Genomic DNA, 14,189 nt, shown 5'->3' with positions numbered 1-14,189 from the left:
AGGGAAGGGAAGCAGGAATGGGTTGCTGGGTGGAGGGCCTGTCCGAAATTGTACCGGAAGAGCAGGAGTATGTGCAGGAGTCATACAAATGGTTGAAGGCACGGGGTGGCAGCTGTGTAGGAGCGATTGGAATACAATTCGATGACCTGGAAACGGAGGCCCTGCGTTTGGAGGAAGGGGACACTGTGAAGAAGTCTGGGGTGGGAGAAGGACAGAGGGTTGTGTAGGTGCCTAGGAGGGGTTGGGTGGCAGCCCGGGAGCCTAGAATGGGGTCTCTGAGGAAGTCTTGGATGAAGGGGAGGGCCGGTGGGCCAGGTCTGTAATAGGTGGGGTGGGGGGGGCTCTGTGCAGAACCCTGGTGTGTGCGCGAAGAGCTGTCCGGAGCTCTATCTATCGAAAGGGGAAGTGAGACCATGGCGGAGGGCCGAGGCCGGCTCCTCGGATTCTGTTTGGTGCTGGAGTCCGGAAATAGAAGAAAAGCACGGGGTGGGAGTCTAGGATGCGGGTCTTGCATGGTTAAGGCGACAGCACCAATATACTGGCTAAGCGCTTTCACTACAGCCCTACAAAAGCTTGCGCCCCCCTCCCCCTTTCCGCTGAGTGAGAAGATGGGCCTCAGAGTCTCCCATAATTCACAGATATCATTGGCCTTGGGCAGAAGGGGCTGGGGGGGGGGGTCGAAATGTCGGGGACCCACCTCCGCCGCAGGGGCTTGCTTTGCCCCCTGGCCCTGCCTCGGTGCCGTCGGGGAGCGCGGGATGGCCAGGGAGAGCTGCAGGCTGGCAGGAGCGGCCCTGCCTGGGATGGGGCGGGCGGTGCGCAGGGACCTTTGGTGGGACACGAGCCCGAGATGCACCGAGAGGGGGCTAGCATCAGGCCCGGCAGGGATGACCAAGGAGGCGGGGGTTGCATGAGCTAACGAGGGCTACCTCCATCCTGGGATTGAAGGGGAGCCGTATTATGTGGCAAAGTGGGTGAGTCACATGTGCAGGGCTTGTGATGTACGGGATACGGGATGTGGTGATGTGCCTGAGCCTTAAAGGAAGGAGTGTTTGTTATAGGGGCTGCGGCATATGTGCATAATGCACGCCAAGGGCGTGTTGGCGTGAGTTTGGCATTAGGGGAGGAGGGTTGATGAGCCTGGGATAGAAGGAGTGCGAATGATCCGTGCAGGAGGCTGGAGTTGCAGCCTCATGTCTGTGCCGGGCTGTGTAATGCGTGCATGTGTCTGTTTGGCGGGGTTGTGCAGCAACCACGGTGCGTCCTTGTGGGTAAAGATACCTGACAGAAGCCCTTCCAGTGAGAGTAGGCGCTTGGCGTGGTAGGGAGGGGTGCTGTCGCGCGCTGTCCAGCCTGCTGCACAGGGGTGATGGCGGGGAGGGAGTTGCTGGGTGGGAGGCGCAGGACGCCACCGTGAAGTAGCAGGCTGCACAGGAGGCCGGGGAGAGTGACTGTGCATGATCTTCGGGTGGAGTAGGGCGCTGTGCAGGAGCGCCGTGCAGGGGCCATGTGCAGGGCGCATCTGTCATGCGCACTGGCCCGGTTGTGCTTTGGTCTGCTGCCAGCGGTGCTACGGTTCAAACGGTGTTTGTAAATGTGATGGACTGCAGCCTTGGTGCTTGTCGAGGAGCACTGGTGCGTGTGCGTCGTGGTGCACAGTGGAATGGGTGCTGTTTTATGTACAGAGCGGCCTGTGCTGTGTGCCACACAATGTATTCTCGCCGGTGCGATGCTCATTGGTTTGTTGTGCAGAGTGTTGTTAGTGCGTTGTGCTGCACAATGTTGTCTCTTGCTATGAGCGATGCAGTTTATGCTCAGCGCTGTGTGCGCTATGTACTGCACAGTGCTAGGATTCAGAATGTTGTTTGTAAATGTGATGGACTGCACTGTCAGAGCGTTGCGATGCTCACTGATTTTTGTGGGCTGTGATGCGCGTTGGTATGTCTTCTGGTTTATATATAGCAGATCTGCCTATGCTGTGTGTTCCACAGTGTCTTTTCTCCTGTGCGATATACGAATGTGTGTGGTGCACAGTGATCTTTGTGTGTTGTGCCACACAATGTTGTCTTATTTGTAACGGGCGAAGTTTTCATGTTCGGTGCCGTTTGCGCTGTGTGTTGCACAGTGTTGGTCGTGCTGTGAGTCCAAATGTTAATAATTGTGAAGGACGACACCGTCAATGCTTTGTGACGAACACTGATGTTTGTGCGTTGTGATGCACTGTGGTATTGGTGCTGTTTTTAATACAGGGCTGACTCTGTAGTGTGTGCAGTTTGCTTTTATTGTGTGATTAACGGTGTGATGTGCAGTCTTTGGTAAACTGTTTTTTCAATTATATGATGCAAAGTACAATAAAACATGTGACGTGCATCGATAGCTGTGGTGTCGGCTGGTTAGTGCTGTGTGTGATGTGTAATGGACCGTGTTGTGTGTGCTCTTTGATACACAACAACAGTAATGAGTGTGATACACAGTGCAGTTTGATGTAGGGTGCTCAGTGTAGTTTGTACTCTGTGATTGGCAGCGTTATGGGATTGGCTGTGCTGTTTGTACTGCGGGATGCACAGTGCTGTTTGTGATGAGAAGTGTTGCTTGTTCTGTCTGATGCCCATGCTGCTTGTGATGAATACCGCGTGCATGATTTGTGGTGCTCTGTGTGATTTGAGTAGTGAGATGCATAATGCTGTCTGTGCTCTGTGATGCCCTGTGTAATAATGTGCACAGTGCTTCGTATCACGTGAAGCTCTGTGTTGTGTGTGCGGTGTGATATACAGTACTGTTGTAGGTGGTGAGCACAGTGTTACTTGTACAGTATGATGCTCGTTTTCGTGTGTGCTCTGTGATTGGCACAGTTGTAGGATTCACTACTGTTTGTGCTTCGGAACGCCCGTGCTCTTTGCACTTTGTGGTGCCACTGGCTGGGATGTATCATGGGCGGCACTGCGTGTTCTCTTGTAGGCGCCGTCTTGTTTGTGATAGGGATGCAGGGGTTTGTTGGTGATTTGTGGTGGATGGTGCTGAGTGGTGCGCCCGCCGCTTTACTTATGGTGTGATGCACTCTAAGCCTGCGCTGTATGATGTTCAGTTCTGTCTGTGCATCCTGTTGTGGGTGCACTGTGTTCTTCGTAGAGTGATGCATGATGCTGTGTGTCCTGCGTCAGGCTGTGGTGTTGGTGTTGTGTTGGACAGCGCTGTTTGAGCTGTTGCTGTTCGTGTCGAATTGTGCACTAAACTGTCAGAGTGAATTATATATATATATATATATATATATATTCACAGAAAAAACCATAGGTTTCAGGCACGTTATAGTTAGGAATTAGCATTTAAAAAACCTCAGAAATTCACTGAAAAAACCATAGGTTTCAGGGGCGTTATAGTTAACTGGACTTTTCACTTGTACAAAACCATTGAAATTCCCCCGTTATAGTTAGTTCAGCTAACTATAACTCGCGCGCCCGCAATGCACTGCTGATGACGTCCCATATTACATCACTCATGACATGGTCAGTGACATCACTCATGACATCACTGATGACATCTCAAATGACATCACTGATGACATCATCCAGTGAATGTGTGTTATTCTGAAAATTAAATATGTTTTATATATGTATATCTCAAGGTCGATGGAAGAATAAATGGGTATATAAGTGTCTAAATGGATGATTTGTTTTTGAAAAATTGATTGTGTAACTGACTGATTAAGTGTATCATAGTGAATACATGGCTTAGTGAGTAATGTTTAAATATGTAAATATCTGTATCAGTCTCTCACTTTGTGTATAATTGGCTGCATGGGTTGGTGAGTAGCTACATGGGTGTCTATATAGGTTATTAGTTGGTTTTTTGAGTATCAGTGAGTGTCTGCATGGTTCGGTGGGGGGTATTACGTAGTGCATAGGTGCATGAATGAGTGACTCACTGTTTGTATGTGTTGAACACAGTATGTGTGCAGGACTGTATGGGTGGATGAGTGTGTGTATGGGTGTGTTAGTGAGTGAATGACTGTCTCAATAGTGTCTTTATGAGTAACTACATATGTTGTAAACTAGTATATGTGACTATTGGTGTATATATGTGAGTATATGTGAGAGTGAGAGATTGAAAGAGTTCCTGTATGAATAAGTATGTGTTTCTATAAGTGATTGTGTAAAAGACTAAGTATGTGTAAGTTTCCGTAGAAGTAAGTGTGGTGGTGTGTGTATAACTGTATATGCAAGTAAATGTATGTTTGATTCTTTATTAGCATGAGTGACTATGTGTGTGAGTAACTCTATGGATGAGTGGCATTGTGTAACAGGATGTATAGGTGTATGAGTACATATGATGAGTGAGTACATGTATGAGTGACTGTATTGGACTGTTGGTGAATGAGTGGATGTGTATGTGGATCTTAGAATTACTGAAGAGGTTGTTGTAACTGGTATTGGTATGTCCATTGTTTTGAAAATGTTAGTCTCTATTTTTGAATGTGTGTATCAAAGGTTATATTAGGGTGAGAGGAGGTCTGCCACTCTATCACAAGGATGATGTCATCAGTGATGTCATCAGTGATGTCATTTGAGATGTCATCAGTGATGTCATGAGTGATGTCACTGACCATGTCATGAGTGATGTAATATGTGACGTCATCAGCAGTGCATTGCGGACGCGCGAGTTATAGTTAGCTGAACTAACTATAACGGGGGAATTTCAATGGTTTTGTACAAGTGAAAAGTCCAGTTAACTATAACGCCCCTGAAACCTATGGTTTTTTCAGTGAATTTCTGAGGTTTTTTAAATGCTAATTCCTAACTATAACGTGCCTGAAACCTATGGTTTTTTCTGTGAATTTCAAAGGTTTTTTTAAATGCTAATTTCTAACTATGCCTACAGAGATAGTTATTCCAAATAGAATGTTGCGGATTTCCATGCTGGACAAACCGTACGTACCTATCACCATGACGATTTGCGTGATATTCATTAAAAGGCGACTATGCATGCAATTAATCCACGTGGAATGTATTTACACCACTAGTGAAGCTCTGACATGTCTGATGCTCTACCGTGCCTAATCCCGGTAGACACCCTTGTCGTTTATTTATACAAACATGGGTAGCTATTGACGGGCACATTTAATACACATGCACACCAAGCCATTCAAAGGGGATTCGACAAAAATTCGACAAAAACTATGCAAGAAACCCCCCTCACAGTTAATAAAACACACATCCACTGCCGGATGTGTAATACTTTTTATTTTACTCTCTGGAAAGGGGACGAACATCACTTGCGAGTCACAGCGCGCTCCTGACAGAGCCCAATGCTGTGTTACACCCACCATTGCCTGCCGAGTGCCACACACCTCTGTATTGTATTCCACTAGCTAGTGCATATGCTATGACACTCTCTAGCCCATGTGCACTGTAACACCACCCCGTGAAAATGTCATGCCACACTTGTCTTCGCACGGGTTATATTGCCCCATCTAACGTGCCTTCCTCGATGCCTATGTTATAACGCACAGTGCTATGCCATACATATTACAATTTGGGATCCATATCTTTGTCACAGTGCATATGCAACGTTACACTCCCCAGCACATATTTTATATTACAACTTTAGAGACTAGTTAGGTTACACAACACTGCCCTGTGCATATTACACTCCAAGGCGCATATCGCATAGCACGCGCTAGTGCCTGTGCTATCTCGCGCTCTCCAATGAATCTGTCATTGCGCACAATGTATTGCATATTATATTTCACGCCTGGTTCATCTTATATCACACTTTTTGGTGCATAGTTTATACCATACACTATATCTAGTTTTCATTTTCAATCGTGCTCTCAGGACTATGTTCTATATAACACTGTGTTCACCTACCCTTTTCACGGGCATTACATTTTGCGATAGGGGGTGGAGGGTCAGGGGGTGTTTTTGCCAAGTGAGCCCGGAGTCACAGTCACTAACGTCTTCTTCTTCCTGAATAAAAGTGAGATTATGCTGCATACTTGTTCATATTTTAAGTAGTTTGCACAGACAAAATGTTTTAAAAACAATAAAGTTTCTAATACCCGCCTTCTCTGAACAGTTAGCTTGCTGCCCCATCCCCCTCCTCCCTATCCTCTGTTGTGTGAATCCATGGACTAGCCTCCTCCCTCCTGCCATGCATGGTCTGATGTGCTGCCACTGCCCTCAATTTAGTATGATGTACCAGTCCACTCCTCCTGCCCTCCATTGCCCAATTCTATGCCCCATCATTGACCTCCTGCTTAAACTCTGTGCTTAGCTTGCTGCCCCTATTCTCCTTCCCCCTGCCCTCCGATGTCTTTGTGCATGCCCCTGCTCCATCCTTTTTGCCCACCATGTCCCATGGACCTGCCACTCCTATCTACTCTGAGTGTTCTGTTGAGCTGCCACTCCCCTCCCACCTGCCTAGCATTGTCAGATGACTGTAACCTGTCCCTGCCACCTCCACCCTGCCTGTCCACATGCCATGCCTCTATCCTCTTCCTCCTGTCCTACATGGTCCATTGTACTGCCACACCCTTCTGCCCTCCCTGGTCTGTTGTGCTGCAACTGCTCCTCCTGCCTGCCCCGTGTGGTCTGTTGTGAGGCCCCTTCCCCTGAACTTTCTTGTCTGTGCACAGGTCCTGACCCTCCCTTCTATCCTCCATCGTCCTTTGTGCATGCCCCTGCACCCTCCTTCTTGCCCATCATAGCCATTGTGCTGCCACTAACCCTCCCACTTGCCATGCATGGTCTTCTGTGCTGCCATGGCCCCTCCCACCTTCCCTGTGTGGTCAGTTAGCTGCCCCTGACCCCCTCCCACCTTCCCTCCATGGTCTGTATGTATGCCATCACAGTCTCACTGTTGCTCTTCATGTTGTGTCTTGCTTCTAGTGCCCATCCTGCCTGACCTCCATGGCTATCTTGCTGCTCCTGCCCTGCCCCCTTGCCCCCAGCCCTCTGTTTACATGTGCAGACCCCTACTCCCTCCCTCCTGGCTTGTCTGTTCCATTGTAATGCCCCTGATCCGTCCCTCCTGCCCTTTATGGTCTGTTATGCTGCAGCCTTCTCTCCTGTCTGTCCATTATGGTCAGCTAGCTACCATTGCCTCTTGCCCCTCTGTTCTCTGTTGTCCATGTGCATGGTCCTGTCCCCTCCCTCTTGCTTTCTATGGATTGTTGTGCTGCACTCCCGTCCTGCATGCCCTGTGTGGTGTATTGTGCTGCTGCAAACCCTGATGCCTGTCCTGCAGGGTCAGTTTGGTGCACCTCTCCATGTCTCTCCTGTCCTCTGTTATCCAAGTCCATGTCCCTATCCCATTTCCTTCCATGACCCAATGTACCATACTTGCGAACATTTTGAACTTGGTAAGAGGGAGATTTTGAAAAAAAACTGGGGTATTGATTTTCCCCTTTGAGTTACATTGAAAAAGAGGATATTGTAGACAGGAGACAGATCAAATAAAGCCCATTTGAGCTTAAAAACATTGGACGTTTCCTGGCTGAATCGGGTCTGTTGGCATGTATGGTTGTACTACCATTGCCTCTTCCTTCTGCCCACAATGGTCTATTACATTGCCACAGCCTTGAAGGAGGGTAGATTTTGTATCACAGGGGGCCCCTGGCCCGTTCTGTCCACACCTGAAGTATGAGACCCTTGTCCTTGCCCTGCCAGCCGCATTTGTAGGCCGTATTAAATTGACCAGCGGGTCCTGTGTTGCTATATAATTATCCTGAGACATCCTTACCACTCAGCCAGCATAAAACCCCTGTGTAGGCCCTTCTGTTCAATATGTAGGCCTCTTTGTTAAATTGACCATAGCTCTGCAATTTTAGTGTATAGCAGTCTGAAGGCAGGTCTGCAAGGCCTTCTGCTCCAAACTAGTAGCCCCCACCCTACCCGAGTGCTCCGTGCTCGGTATCAAAGTTCAACATCCCCCTGAAGCTGTCGACATACAGTAGGCTGCATCCTGGACTGGTACTTGCTTCCTGGGCAGGTTTCCCGCTTTTAAGGAAGTGGCAACCGCAGAGCGTCAAGTTAGGAGAACTGAGGAGATTTTATACATGAATATATTGAATTCCTGTACAATACCCATTATTTTCTGCTTGCTCTATGGAACTTACGATAAGCGATTGGCCTGAGAGACTGACCTTTTCACCCAGTCCATTGTCAGCATTAAGTGGGTAAATGACGAAATGTCTGGTAAAATCTGCAGACGAAGCTTTTGGGTAGCATACGTAGGTAGATGTAGCGTGCAAAGGAGCCCACAAAATGATATAAAAAGGGAGCACCCACAGATATCGACGGACAACCTCGCCGTCTGTATGTAGGTTAACAGGCTGTGCAGGTTTTCCCCAAGAACTGGGAGCTCTTGTCTTCCTTTGCTTAAAATGTCTTGCTCTGCTTTGCTTGAAGTATCTTATTCTATTTTACCTATATGAAATGTCATGTTATGTTTAACCATTGTTCTCTTTACTTTTGCATTTAAAAGATGTTGTATTGTAATTGCAGGAATGCTTGCTCTAAGAGTAAATGTGAGTGTCCCTAGGTAACATTTTCCTTGGTGTAACTTGTTTCTCATGATGAATTTATAGATGTGTTTTCTCTCTCTCTCTGTCAGTCCATTAATTGAGATACAGAGAATATCATGACAGCTGTATGATTATCTGGATTCTGTATTTTGTACTTTATGTCTCTATTCTGCGGTTTCTTTGAAGTTGCATCTTCTTATTAAACTGCCATTGTATTCTGCCTCCAATTCCATGTCTCATATGTCTGTTTTCTTCATTTTTGGAGCAAGTGTTCCTAGGCACCCCGGCTCAAATTAAGGTGCCCCTTTTGTCCCTGACTCACTCTCCTGCTCAGTTCTGTGGTGGCTCCCGGGGCTCTGGGGACCGCCCCTAGCTTCCTTGACCCGTAATAGATCTTCCCTCCAACAGCCTCTCTTGCAAGTCCTGTATTGTTGGTTTGTTGCCCCTGCCCCCCTTTCCACTGCCCTCCATAGTCTGTTGTGCTTCCACGGCCCTTCCTGCCTGCTCAGTGTGGTTAAATTGTTGCCTTTGCACCCTCCTACCTGCCTTCAATTTTCAGAGTCCGTGCCCCTGGCCTCTGCCTCTCAACAGTATCCTAATGAACAACTAGATTGCTAACATTCTATATTTATTACAAAAGTGTGGAACGCCTGACATCATCTTGATGTAATCAAAACTGTAATACCTAGAGCATTCCTTTAGAAATTACATATATGAGAGGGTCTTATTGGCATCAAAATTATGGTTAGTGCTCTAAAAGACTAAAATAAGGACATATTTTCTGAGTTTTCAAATAGCGACAAAGCACTTTTAAATTATTTGTTATCTTTATGTTTTTTTATCTAGTTGACAACTTGATTAAATGTTGCACTTAGGGGAGAGGATGTGGTGTTACTTCCAGAACTGCAGACTTTGCAACTGGGGAACCAGGTTGAAGTTTCTGCTTCAGCTCGACATTCTGTGATTCTGGTCAAATCACTTAGTCTCCCCATGTCTACAACCAAAATGAATTTGTTCTTGTGTGATGTAACCAATGCTCATGTAAAGCACTCCAATACCTGACAAGTCTGCACTATATAACACTGCAAAAACACAAAATAATAAGTGTTTTGCACACTTCTGTCATTGGGCTATATTTGGGCTATATCTGGGTGATTTTGGGCTACATTTGGGCTCTTTTGTCTCCGGTGGCCATCTTGGGAGATTCATTTGTTATGAAGTTTCCTAATTTCCTCATGTACTGCAGTCTCCTCAGTCGGAAATGCTTTCAGTTTTTTACTTTGATTCCATCATGAAGGTATTCAGATATGTCACACATTTGCCATAAATTCTGAATGTTAGCACTCTAGTTGCTCATTAGATCACTGTAGTAAAACTACTGTTCACCATGGAAGTCTGCTCCTGGTATTAAAAGTGCATGTTTCAGTCTGCATGTCAGAATTTTTTAATGAAATAGAAGAGGATTTGAGAAGTCACTCAAAATGTGCCCTCATTTTCTTTCTTCAGCATTAATCATAATTTCTATGGCAAAATGAACCCCCTCATTGTGTTCCTTTTTAAATTAAATGTTTTAAGTGTTACCAGTTTATTCCAATCAAGATGGCTTCAGGTGTGCCATACTTTTGTCATAATGAAGACAGTAAGTGCTCTAGTTGTTTTTAAGAACATTCTTGGACATTCTGTCATTGGGCTATACTTGGGCTACATCTGGGTGATATTTGGGCTACATTTGGGCTCTTTTGTCTCTGGTGGCCATCTTGGGAGACTTATTTGTTATGAAGTTTCCTAATTTCCTCATTTACTGCAGTCTCCTCAGTAGGAAATGCTTTCAGTTTTTTACTTTGATTCCATCAAGAAGGCATTCAAATGTGTCACACATTTGCCATAAAATCAGAATGTTAGCACTCTTTTTGCTCATTAGATCACTGTAGTAAAGCTACTGCTCACCAGGGAAAACTGCTGCTGGTATTGAAAGTGCATGTTTCAGTCTGCATGTCAGAATTTTTTAATGAAATAGAAGAGGATTTGAGAAGTCACTCAAAATGTGCCCTCATTTTTCTTTCTGCAGCACTAATCATACTTTTTATGGAAAAATGAACCCCCTCATTTTGTTCCTTTTTAAATTAAATGTTTTAAGAGTTACCACTTTAATCCAAGCAAGATGGCTTCAGGTGTGCCATACATTTATCATAAGTAGGACGGTTAGCGCTCTAGTAGTTCTTTGGAACACTCTGGAAAGCTGCAGTAGAACACAAAGGAATCAACTGACAGTCTCTGCCCTTGTTGGATGTACATGTTTTACTGAGAATGTCAGACTTCATTCTCACATGACTGAGAAAGATAATGTGAATTTACAGAAAATAAGCTCTCAGTTTAGCTTATAGATCACCTTCCAAACCTCTGTGGTAAAAGCATGAGAAAATATTTTTCTCTCAATCATGATATCCCAGCAGAAGGCTTTTTCACATGGTGAAATCACCTTAGAACATACCACAATTCCTAAAATGAGTATGGTACCATCAACAAATGATTTATAATGTAACTAAAGTCTTAAAACCTTCTATTAACTGCAATGCTTTTTAATGAGGTGCTATCATGTATATTGGTCCCAAGATGGCTGCCAACACTTCTTGGATGAAGTGCTGACAGCCAATCAGATCTCAGGATGAGATGTGTGGTTAGGCTCCGCCCACATATATATATTGATTTAAATGCTATTTTCTCAGGAACTACTGAACAGATTTACACCAGACCTACAAAAGGCACTTCCTTGACCTGAGGACTACCTCTCTGCCAAATTTCAAGTAACTCTGTTCAGCCGTTCAGGCTGTAGCTGTGTCTAAAGGTCCTATGGAAAAATGCATGGGAAAAACGCGTTTTGGGACCCCCCTTTTTTCTCAGCCCCCGCTTGACGAATCCCCCCGAGACTTTCAGGGTAGGAGCGGAGCGTAGCGCCCCACCTATTTTGAAACTTTCGCGAGGATTCATCGACCGGCGCCAAAGTTATTCCAAATAGAATGTTGCGGATTTCCTATGGAAACAGGGTCCTAACTATAACTATCTACTGGCGACCGCCAGTAGATATATATATATATATATATATATATATATATATATATATATATATATATATATATATATATATATATATATATATATATATATATATATATATATAGTGTTTGATAGTATATTGCGTTCTTTGTGATAGGCTTTGCTCTTTGTTAATGTGATTGAAAGAGTGAAGAACAGTCTGTCGCGCGCTGGCTGATAGGTAGTGCTGCTTGTTGCCCATGACACACAGTGATGTTGCCGCTTGTACTGTGTGATAGATACACTGTGCTCTTTGCTGCTTTGTGATAGTCTGTGCTGCGGTGTGTCCGCAGACCTCTGAGTGCAGTTTCTTGCCCTCCCTCGGGTTCTTTGAGTGTGTGCTGTTTCTGTCAGTTTCTCTAGGCTTTGGCGAAGTGCGGCACTCTACCTTTCTCTTTTGCGCCCCTTGCCCATCTGTGGTCTCCTCAGATGTTCATCGCTTCAGCGCCTCAGATCGGTCCGGGCCTCGGATACCCTAGACTCGCGATCCCTCAGATCAATTCAGGATCCAAGCAGCCCATCTCTTCCGGGCTTTTGATGTGGTGCACTCAAGCGGCCAGCGAGCAGCGCGTGGCGCCCAATACATTAGTGATAAATAAATATACTACCTCTGGTCCCATTAGATGTCCTCGCTCTCGCTGAATCTCTGAGTTCCTCGGATGCCCCTCTCTCCGGGTCCTTTTAGAGGTTCATCTCGCTGGAAGCGTTTGTTTTCGCCCAAAGCTCTCAAGATCAAGATCTCTCCTGCTGGTCAGTTTTCTCATGACCCTCACGCCCCTCTCTCTGGACCTTCCGATCTCTCACGACCTCTCAGATCCCTTCGGTCCCATCAGATGCAAACCAGCTAATCTGTTCAGATCTCCTCGGTTCCCTCAGGTGTCAATCACTCCATCCTTTCCAAATCCCCCCGGTCCGCTCAGATTTCGATCTCTCCGGGCTTCTGAGCGCTATTGAGACCTCCGTGACTTCCATCTCTCTGGCCCTCTCAGATGACCATGTTTACAGTCTCCAGACCACCGCTTTCAATGTTGACACGGCGGACGTCTCTCTCCGCAGACCCCTCCGCACGCCTCAGCTCCCTGACTGCCTCGTTTGTCGCTGCACCCTTCAGGTGTCTCCGGGACCGCTAGATCTCTGCGCCCTGTCCCTCGGATCTCCGCGGAGCGCTCCTGGCGGACGCGCAGGCTCTGCTTTCGGTGCTTAGCTCAGAGTACACACAATGGGTCATTTACACATTCTCGCGCTCGTCCCTCCTGCTGCTCTTAGAGCCGTTCCTCGCAGCTATTCATCCCGAGGACAGGCTGCCCGTGCAGCATCAGCATCCTCCTGGGCACGCCCCTTTTCCTTCAATGATTCCCCTCTCCCCCCCTCCAGCCCCGCCCTCCCATGGCTCTTCATAGCTGCCCTCCGTCTCTCCTCCCTCCCGTTCCTCACTTGTCCCCTCCTCCTCTCCCCATCTCTGCTTACCGCCCTATCCCTTCTTTCATTCCTTCATCCCGCCATCGTTCCAGCACCCCTCACGTACCTTCCTCGTCCCTTCCTCCTTCAGTCTCTCATTTCCTTCGGTCCTCCCCTCCCTTATCTCAATCTACACCGCTCTTTCCTCACCTCCACTCCACCGCTCCTTTGCATTTCATGCCTGGCTCCTCTCGTCCCTTCCGTCCATCCAACATTCAGTCGTTCGCTTCAGTCCTAGTACTTCATACTCCCTCCCTCGCCTCCCGCTGCAGAGCAGCTGAGTTCCAGCCAGCAGCCTCGACCTGAAGGCACCACGAGCAGTGCCTGCAGAGGGATGGGGGAGGGAGTCAGCGCTAGCTCCCAGCTTCCAAGGCAAGCCCAACCAGCTCCCGGGCCTTCCAACTCGAGTCCTTTCCTCGCGGGTCCCCCATCTTGAACTCCCAGGCCTTGTCACACCTCCATCCCAAGATCTCGGGTCCTCAGGTGTCGAGCTCCCATGTCCTGAGACAGCTTCAGCACTCAATCCCAGACTGAGCTGGCTCCGATGGGATAAGCCAGCGCCAACTTGCAATCCCCGGGTCTGAGGCAGATCAGCCTCAGAAACCCTGAACTAGGAACCCACCCAGATCTGGCTCTTCCAGCCCTTCCAGGCACAGGCCTGGGAGAAGAGCTTTCTCCCAGGTCCTGAGACGCTCAGATGCGGCTGCTACTTCATTACTGAATAAGCGGTAGCTCCCATATTTGTGTGTTTCGATATTGTATGCATCGATATTATGTCAGTGATCCCTTTCAGAACACATTTTAAAAACAAACACAATTGACTATAATGAAATAAAGGCTGAACTGTAACTAGTGAATTAGTAGCATAAATTGTAAAAGAGGATATATCCATAGGGAATAAATGTAAGACAAGCGTTTACAATGCAATGGTCTCGGCAATATTACAGGTAGAGCTATTGGTATTGCTCATTATTTTTTTTATCATTTTTGTATCCCTAAATAAATGGCATTGTCATTTCTATTGGCATTAGTTTTTTTTTTTTGCATATGTGATACCTATTGCATTAGCAGAGAGAGAGTGAGGTAGTGAGATAGAGAGAGAGTGTGAGGTATTGAA

The 14,189-nt window shown here is 46.7% G+C and overlaps 1 protein-coding gene across 1 annotated transcript in view; it reads right to left on the bottom strand.

Annotated features, from left to right (window-relative positions):
- MINAR1 (membrane integral NOTCH2 associated receptor 1) overlaps positions 1–12,882 on the bottom strand; it is a 256,782-nt gene extending 243,900 nt beyond the window's left edge. The window contains exon 1 of the mRNA XM_085644700.1: positions 12,223–12,882. The gene's annotated coding sequence lies outside the window, so the exon portion shown is untranslated. The remainder of the gene's footprint in view (positions 1–12,222) is intronic.
- Positions 12,883–14,189: the final 1,307 nt, after the last annotated feature.

The sequence above is a fragment of the Triturus cristatus genome, chromosome 3_1 (genome assembly GCF_964204655.1).
Source record: "Triturus cristatus chromosome 3_1, aTriCri1.1, whole genome shotgun sequence".
In the NCBI taxonomy this organism is placed as follows: domain Eukaryota; kingdom Metazoa; phylum Chordata; class Amphibia; order Caudata; family Salamandridae; genus Triturus; species Triturus cristatus.
This window is presented reverse-complemented; position numbering and strand designations above follow the sequence as displayed.